Below are 9,261 nucleotides of genomic sequence, written 5' to 3' on the forward strand. Positions count from 1 at the left end.
GAAATGCTATTTTTTTCCTAGTAAAAACTAAATATTTTGGTTTCCTTCAGAAACTTTCTAAAAGCTCCCAGATCATAGATATTTTTTCCCTGTAGGTTTTTTCTTCCATCTGGTTATGATATATTGGATACCAAATGAATTGTTTTCAAAATATTTTGGCATTACTGCCCTTTCTATTTATGATGGCCGCTGATTGAAGTGGCATGCTCCCCAGGCAAGGACATTTTGTACATTATGGTTTGTCTGAATTATGATTTGTCAAGAGCAAAAGCAACTCAGTATATGAGTTATACCTCTTTTAGTTACTTTGACAAAACCCTGTGTGTGGACAGTCTATAGAGGAACAAAAACACCCAGTTTTCCTGAAGCTAGCAAAAATGATTAACTTTAAATCAAAACAAGGCAGTTTTATATCAAAATGAATTATGGTACAAGTCAGGAAAAGCATAAGTCAAGATGTGCATTAAAATCAAGATAACCTCATCAACTTGAGTTATAACGTATATAAAATTGCAGTAACATTCTCCTAGGCTGTACATCAATCAATCATTTATCTTCCTCTGAGACTAACCTGAATTAGTCTGGAACCTGAAAGTAGTATTACATGTGTCTTGGATATGTTTATGAGTGTAAGCCTGGAAAAGCCTTGTGGGTTCATTGACTTCAAACACCTACCTCTGCAGATGCTGTGCTATATAATTCTCTTTGTAAATATACTGAGCTATATCTTGAAAGTAGTCACTCCAATTAGAAGTTAACCTCATTGCTTTAATATTTTAAAGCTTTCCTTAATTTTTGGAGATAAATGTATTCATGGCCTGTTTGTGCCTGTTTCTGCCTGTGCAAACACTACCTGTTAGTTTATATGTATCTCTTTCTTTTATGATATATGCTCCACCAAGGAGTTTTATAATCCTGACAAATACATTACCCCTTTCACAGCCTTAGCTTTGCCAGACCAAACAAGCTAGCTTCTATTCTAGTCCCTTATAATTGTCTTTTCATTCCCTTGATCAATATAACAGTTATACCTATACCCCTCTTTCACATGGCATGCATTTTTCTATAGGAGTTACTGAGGCTGCACACAGCTTCTGCACAGCCTTGAACAATAGCATTACTATATTTCTAATTGCTATTAGAAATATTTTCTCCAGTAAACTCCAAATCACTTTTTCATGACTACCTCCTCTGTATGGCTCACAATCACTCTATGATGAGCTATCACACAGGGTTTTCCTACCTGTTGCTTCTGGCAAATACAGGCTATAGGTGCTATAAGCCTAGAGTAGATAGTCTTATTGCTAGTTGCTAAGATTATGACTGTGCTATTCTGTCTTAACCCATTTCTGTTATATTGGTCCTCAAAGTCATTCAAATCAGTTCCCTGTTTTGACAGCCAGTTTAATCAGTGCACACCTATTTTTTTGTGCTAAGGCCATTAACAAAATCGTTAAACGAGAATGTTTTCAAAACTCACCCTTAACGTTCACCATTTATAACCTCATCCCAGACTGAGTCCAAGCCAGGTTCCAACACTTAACACTGTCACTTTCTGCCAGCATAGGTCCTTTCCCATCGTTTTATTATTCTCCATCTTCAGCGAGTTTCCTATGGACCTTTGAATAACAGCTGTGTCACAAAACATCAGAGAATTCTTTTTTTTAATTTGTTAATAGATTTTTGTCTACAAATTATCAGACATTTTTAATGAAATAAGTTTGCTTACCCCATTTGTAGTGATCTGTAGTGATTACTTTAGTAAGGTTGTGCTGCATTTTTTCCTGTTATCCATGTTTCCAGTTTTCATGCCTTTAAGAGCTTTCCTTCAAAATCGTTCTGAAATTTACGTCCTGTTGAGGTTAGACAAGTTAAGATACAGTTTCTGGATCACATTATTTCTCCTATTCCCCCACATTCAGTGTAACTACTGGTTTGCAGTTCTCTGAACAACAACATTTGAAGTAATCAGCTTAAATGCAACGTTGCCCTGCATTCAATCAAAATATTATTTATGGAATAATATTCACACACAGATTTTGTAGACTAATATTCATTTTATGCATATAAAAATCATTAACCCTCCTATAAAACTGCAGACTAGAAGTAATAGGATAAAATTCCTTTTTGATATGATTCATATCTATTACAGTGGAAGACACTGAAGGTGCTTTACTATTTAGAAACGTAGATGCTACTTAAAAGGATAAAAGGTTAATTTTTCCCTGAAGCTACTGAAAGCTTGCTATCAAAACTTGTGTTTATGTGTGCGTAGTCTTTCAAAGAATACGTAAACTGAGTGACCACCGTTCCAAGTCTAAATCAGCTACTTCCTCTGAATCATCTTCAAGAATCTGAAGCCAAAAAGCATTACAGGAGAAGGAAGATTCACACAAAAAGTTTCCTCATAGATAGTTTGCTGATGGAGGACCTACCTCACAAGAAGTACTGACCTGCTCAGAGAAAAGGCATAACCATTACATTTCATCCACTGAGTCAAATCCCATATTTTAAAAAAGCCTTCCTCCTTCCTGAAGCTGCATTAAATCCTGCTAAAATAAAGGCTAAATGAAGGAAGTTCTTGCTGAGATTGAATAGCTGTTGCCATAGCATAAAAAGAAAGTGTAATTACTTTCTCTCCAGAGGTGCCATACCACTAATCAACCCTTTATCTGACACTCTTTGCGACTATCTCGGTTATGTAACATAATGCTGAGTAAACCCATGAGCAACATGACAGTCGTTAAGCCTATCAGATTGCCTCCAATTGCTTCATTTAACACTTCCCAAGAGTAACCGAGAAACATGACCAATATTTCCAGCAATATCCAGAAATCATTTTTGGCTGAACAAATAAATGATAGATTAATCAAAATTAGTCCGAACCAGCATCAGTTTAAACCAATAAGAGTAACTGACTATAATTTCCAGTAAGGTAATATTTAGTGTTAAAAGCAAGTAACGTTAAAAGCTCAGTAGAGATCATATGAAACTTCTTGAAACCATTGTTTTTTCAGCCCCATTTCAAAAAAGGAAAATGTGGAAGGCCATAATTAAAAATAGATTAGAATTAGAACTAATAGCCTGCTTTGATTAAATTATTTTTAGGGAAGGAGTAGAAAAAAACATTCATTTATTAAGTAAGATTTGATAACACTTTTCTTGTAGCTGTTCTCCCGCAAGAAAGTTAAGAGAAGATTTTGCAGCATGTACTTTTACAAGAGTAAATGAATGGCTTTGAACAGAAATTCACAAACAAAAATCTCACATATCAATTTGTAAGACAACATTAACATTTTAAAATAAGTACGGATTAGCTACCCATTCATTTAGATCTCCTCACTTTGTCTCAAAAGAGTATTCACTGGACTGCAGTTTTTATATAAACCAAAAACTTGGCCAACAAAGAATTCTGTGTTGATTCTCAGTCTTGATTTGGGCTATTTGTTAATATTTTAAGCAGAAGATTGGAAATTCTAGCTGTTTTTTGAATTCTTTAATAAAATGGACAAGAGCATTGATTCTATTACCGATCTACAGTTTTCCAGGTAGCTGGAGGATTTTCTTGGTCAGAGACTTAAGAGCAGCTCTACTAAGATGACCCAGGACTGCTTAGACACAGAACGGCCTGTCCATCTTACAGTCTAGACATACTGCAACTCCATTGAGATATTTCTAAAAAAACTTTCTTCTCATTTCTATTTTACAGAAAGTTTTCAAAAATATTACCGATACTCAAATTAAAAATTCGGCATTCAGCCAGCTCTAAAATGGTATGCCATTTATCTTTGGGACAGCCTTTCAGATTTTGGATTTTATTGAGAACAAATTTAACATTCTTAACTTTAAATTACACATAGGTTTGAATATTAAGAAATGCTATGAAGATATCAAAAATAAAACCAGAAAAATCCCACAGATATAATCTGCAGAAGTATATTGTGTGTAATACTTGTAATATCAATATTATATTATATTCCTTTTGAGACATAAGAAAAAATAGTACTTTTGGTAATATCCTTTCACTTTCATAAACATTTCCCTTTCTTTCAAAAGCCTCAAATTTTAAGAGAGATGCACAACACTGTCCTTAAAATGTAGCCCATTATTTTGTGATGCAGCTAGTGAATTCTAATCGGAAGCCCGCTAGGTTAGCACAGGTTTCCTTAGCCACCTGTACCCAACGTGGACAAGACAGTGACTGTAAAAGCATTAAACACAGGAAAAGATTTTTAGATTCAGACCTATCACTGTCTGAGAAAGGAAATTGTTTCTACAAACACTCCAAAGCGGATAAAATCTTTCTGATTTAAAATCTAAAAAAAAAAAGAGTAAATAAACCCTGAGCTACCACAAAATAACATGTAAAGTTGCTGCTTGATGACTACAAAAATCACAAAAATGCCTATGCTCACAGCCTCGGCACCTGATCCAAATTTGAGTAGTTCCTTCAGTTTGTCATAGTCTTGCAAGGGTTTCTACCGAACAGATTTGGCATTAGTGCAGACTACGTGCACTTTAGAGGCATGCAACGGAAATCTGAACTAGATTACAGACCCCTTGGGGAAGGGGAAGGAGAGAGAGAAATAAAAGCCACACTAAATCTTTAGATTGAGAGTATAGCTGCTGATCAGAAAATACTATAAAGTGAACAAAGAATAGTAAATTACAAAATTTCATAATTATGTTACCTGAGGACTCAGTGCAACAACTTGCCTAAGGGACTGCAGATTACATTCAGTGAAGACCCTGTGGCACCAGCAGCATCCTTGTAATTGAGATGTTATGGAGGAGACTCATTCATTAAGCCTAACTTTATGAGCTTAACTACAAGACTAAACTTGAGCTGACTAAGAACATATAAATTAGGAAACACATAAGTTTAAGAGGAATTAATGGCATTAACTCTGAGCTGTTCTTTATTATAGACCTGTAGTCTATGATTACCATTCCATCATATTATGTTATAGCACATATTATACTATATAGATTTTCCAGTACCTTTTACCTGGAGGATGAAGTTGCATTTCACCACAAAACACACAGCTGTAGGTGGGCTGTTCTAAAGATGGCTTCTCTTAATTTTCAAATTTGGAAATTGAGAATTTGAGATAGCGTGAATCATATTCCAAATCTAACTAAAAAGAAACCATGTGATTTTTTTTTCATTTTGAAAAATATTCTTTAGAACTAATCATATGTAAGCTCAATGTAACTTTCAAAATAGTGGCACAGTAACATTCATTTCATTGCCCTTTGGCTTTGTATAAGTTTTTTTGGTAGTTCATATCACCCTTTCTAAGCAACTCCTTAGAGAGCAAATATTTTTAAAAGGCCAATGGAATTGAGAAGAAAGTAGCGGGGAGAATATCTGACATTTTATGCTTTATGATAGAAATGTGTAAAAATTATAAAACAGAAAAATTCTCAAATATAAATTATAATGCTCTATAATTCCATATAATTCAGCATTAGTTAAAAGAACAGGGTTATTTAATTTTAGTCACGAGTCATAAACCTGTCAGTACAATTTGTATACACCAAAGCTGTAAAGTGCCTATTTAACCTCTAGATAGCTTAGCGAAAGCAGAATATAAAGACTAGCCACAAAAAGCAAAAGATGCTTGGTGATAAGAAACATATCTGGTTGACTGTGGTAACTAAGATGAGTGGATTTTTTTTGAGGCTTTAACTCCTGGTATTTAGCTAGTATGCGCTTAACAATTGCTGAGCCAAAACAGGCTTCTATGTAAGCCCTGCCAAATGCATCCTACTATGCCTATTCCTCTAAAATAAAAAGGAATAATAAAAAGTGCTATGGCATACTTCAAGCAATGGTTTCTTTTTAATAACTGAGGAACTCCTGTGGCTCAGGAGTTTACAAAGATATAAGTACAAAAATAACCTGTATTTCTGCTCTCGATTCTTAGATTTGACAGATCACTATAAAAGCTATTATCTTAATTCCTTGGTACAGAAATAAGATCAGAGATTATTTTGATGTTTCCAAAGATGATCATCTGCAAAAGACAAACAATCTTCCTCCCCAAAGCCAAGTTTTTACACATGCTTTAGAGGATATTAACTTTCTTTTGAACACGCTAAAAATACGACCATGAAAAAATTCTTTTCAAGTAACAGCCATAGAAATTAATTACTTTTGTATATTCAAGTTAAATAATTAGGGATTGAGATTGCGTGTGTGCGTTATCTTTTGCATAGAGATGAAAATATGGATGGTTTCTGCACATTTTTCAAAGGGACTAATAGCAATTTCTTATTCTATGCATTCATATTTCATTTTAATCTATATAAGCTTAAGAAAAATGTCATATCCAGTTAGAGACGTAATGGATGAACCGCTGTGAAACTAAGTGCATGTATTGTGGGAGATGGTCTATACAGGTCACGTAGAAAGTTGTTTTGTCCACGTAGCAAGGAATCATGTCTGCAATTATTTCCCTTCACTGGTATAAAGCCGCTCAGACTCACAAGTGTGGCAGTCAGCGGTCTTGCTCAGTCTTATTAAACAAGTCCACATTTCTATAACTTCTCTGGGAATTTCAATACAGTGGGAATACAGCACTTTCTATGATTTTTTCAGAATCTCCCTATAACATCTAAAACATGGAAGGGCGTGGGGAAGAAAGTACTTTACCTCTCCAGGTATTCATAAATTGCTAGGTAACTGCTACATGAACCTATCATAAGAAACATATTTTTTCTCTTTTTTAACTGGCTATAAATGTCATTGCACTAAATACAAATATATTTTATATTTAAATGTTGAGAAAAAATAACAAAATGATATCATATTCATCAAATTCTGCATCTGCTCACTGCATAATATGATTTTTTTCGTTATATTCAACTGGCACTAATAATGACAGAGATTGTTAATAAAATTATTAGAGTCAGAACGGAACTCAGAAATTGCCAGTAGTGGGCATTTCATACATAAAACTGGAAGCATTTTGCTTCAGCCAAAATAGTCTTCATAGTATGAACTTAAAGTGTCAGCTACTCTGTAGGTCTGACATAATTCACTTTTTACCTCTATATCCCTTTGTTTAAGGCATCATAGATTCCTTCGGTTAGAAAAAAATAGGTTTATTAACAAATATACAAGCTCTTCAGCTTAATTCCTCTCTTTTTTCCCTCTATTTTCCATTTCTCCTTGCTTCTCTCAAGGTCTTTTATGCAGGTCTACTTTTTTTCTGTTAATTTTTTGTGTGTTTTGACTACGTTATGTAAAATTTCTTTATGCATGTAGGCTTAAAAAATGGCAGTAAGGTATATCTCTTCCAGATTTGTGGTAAATTTTTAAACCCATAACTTGAGATATACTACTCTGGATTGTATCAGGCTTAATAGAGATTACTGTATTTCAGCCTCTTTCAAGAGCTGTGGCTATGCAGATCACAATAAAATCTGATGTTATAAAAGAAATTAGTTTTTGTTTTTATTGGACTGACATTTCTAAACCTGCAGACATGAAAACAGTTCTTGGATATGAATATGCAAACATAGCAAGTATGTGTTTTATAGCTAACAAGGTAGCAAGGCAGTATTCACAGATGAGCGTACATAGTCTACCTAGGCCTTATATTTTTATTCTTTGAGTAGCTGTTCTTAATATTGTTATTTCTACTGAAGTTTCTCTCCGGATTTCATTTTGATCAGCCTAAAATCTCAAAGCAGAAAGGTATCATCCTGCCTGATGATGGAGGAGGCAATTGGGGTTCCTTAATACTTTGCTGCCATCATGTGGCTGGTGAGATAAATAAAACGGTGGGCAGGAAAATCACATATCAAAATAGCAGGCCTCGACAGCCTAGCGGGAAATCGGAGGAGATGGGCTCCAGAAGATGCTAAGCAACAATCTGTCAATAAGCTGACTGACAGCTGTCAATAAGCTGAGCACAAGCCTGAGCGGGTTTGTAAAACCTTGATAGGTAGCTGCTGCCGCTTCCCCACGGTATCCACAGATGTTTGTTCTCACTCAGGCGCTCTCTCTTAAGACATCAATGTTTAAACTGTGCCTGTTCCAGGCAGCATTTATCACCCCTTCGACTAGCAATAGCAACTATGACTTACCACTTCTTACCTTTCAGTGTAAAGCCCTACAGAAGCAGCTCCTGCATACGGTATTACTCCCCTAGTAGTAATTACAACAAGCAAAACCAGCTGTTCTGAGAAATACCAGATTTTAGAGTCATAATGGCACCTGCCCTGAGGATCTTAAAGCTGCCGTACAATTAGTTAAAAATTGATAACATAGAATCAGCTATGACATACAGCCTGTCAGCATTATTCAGTGTTGTTAATACTAGGCATAATTCACTGCTTAATATAGTAGAGGTAAACAAATCTCACCTAATTTTCACTGCTTGGAATTACAGTGGTCAAATTTCCTCTATGAGCACTGAGGATCCTCTCATTCATCTTCCCAAAAAGAAGAAAAAAAAATACAGCAATAAAAGCTTACTTCTGTGGGCCATCCCCCAAACTTGGAAGATACTTAAGAGTTCGACAGAAGGAAGAATTAGCAGAAGGAGGTGTCAGAAAATTAGACTGCATCGAAAGAGGTTGGCTGTTAATTGCAGTTATAATACTTCTGCTTTTTTCTTAGAGAAGAGCTAGCGTGGTATCCGGGATCCTTTTGTGTTGTTACCCAGCGTGCGCTATGTGAAATACTGAGCTCAGCGCTCCTTCAAAAATCAGCAAGGCCGCTAGTGAGGGACGATTACCTTTCTGCATGCAGTTGGACGTTTGTCAGAAATTTCGCATGCAAAGCTCTGGAAAGTTTTTCTCAATGGTATTACTTGGCGTCCTGCTAGATTCTTTTGGCAGTTATATTGGTAGGTTTATGGTTGCTACCAGGCCTGCTTTTTGGTGAGGCTCATGTCGTCGTTTTTGAACACTGTTTTGATCTTAGCATGGAAGTATTTCACTAGATGTTGTTTGTTTGTTTTAGATATTCATTTATTGTATGCTTTTTATTGCACACATATAAGAAATATACCATCAGATTGAAAAATTCATAAGTACTCCGTTCCATAAAAATAACAAACTTTTGGATCTTCAGCACTTCCCTCCTTACCACAGACGGAAACTAAGATGAAAAAATTTTACCTGCAGCACAAACACTTTCTTATTAAGGATAAAATAATTGCTACTTGTTCACAGTGGCTTCTTAAAAATATTCTGATCCAGATTTTGGTTCCTGTTTCATATTAATTATAAAGTCAACAGCTACTA

General features: G+C 35.2%; 1 long non-coding RNA gene across 1 annotated transcript; it reads right to left on the minus strand.

Moving 5' to 3' along the window:
• Window positions 1-1,496: 1,496 nt before the first annotated feature.
• On the minus strand, window positions 1,497-8,457 carry LOC138066180 (uncharacterized). The gene is made up of 3 exons (XR_011139421.1): window positions 8,377-8,457; window positions 1,730-1,853; window positions 1,497-1,632 (listed from the first exon to the last, which is right to left on the minus strand). It is a non-coding gene; the product is annotated as an uncharacterized lncRNA (long non-coding RNA).
• Between the last annotated feature and the right edge of the window lie 804 nt (window positions 8,458-9,261).

Source organism: Struthio camelus, chromosome 2 (assembly GCF_040807025.1).
Source record: "Struthio camelus isolate bStrCam1 chromosome 2, bStrCam1.hap1, whole genome shotgun sequence".
Lineage (NCBI taxonomy): Eukaryota > Metazoa > Chordata > Aves > Struthioniformes > Struthionidae > Struthio > Struthio camelus.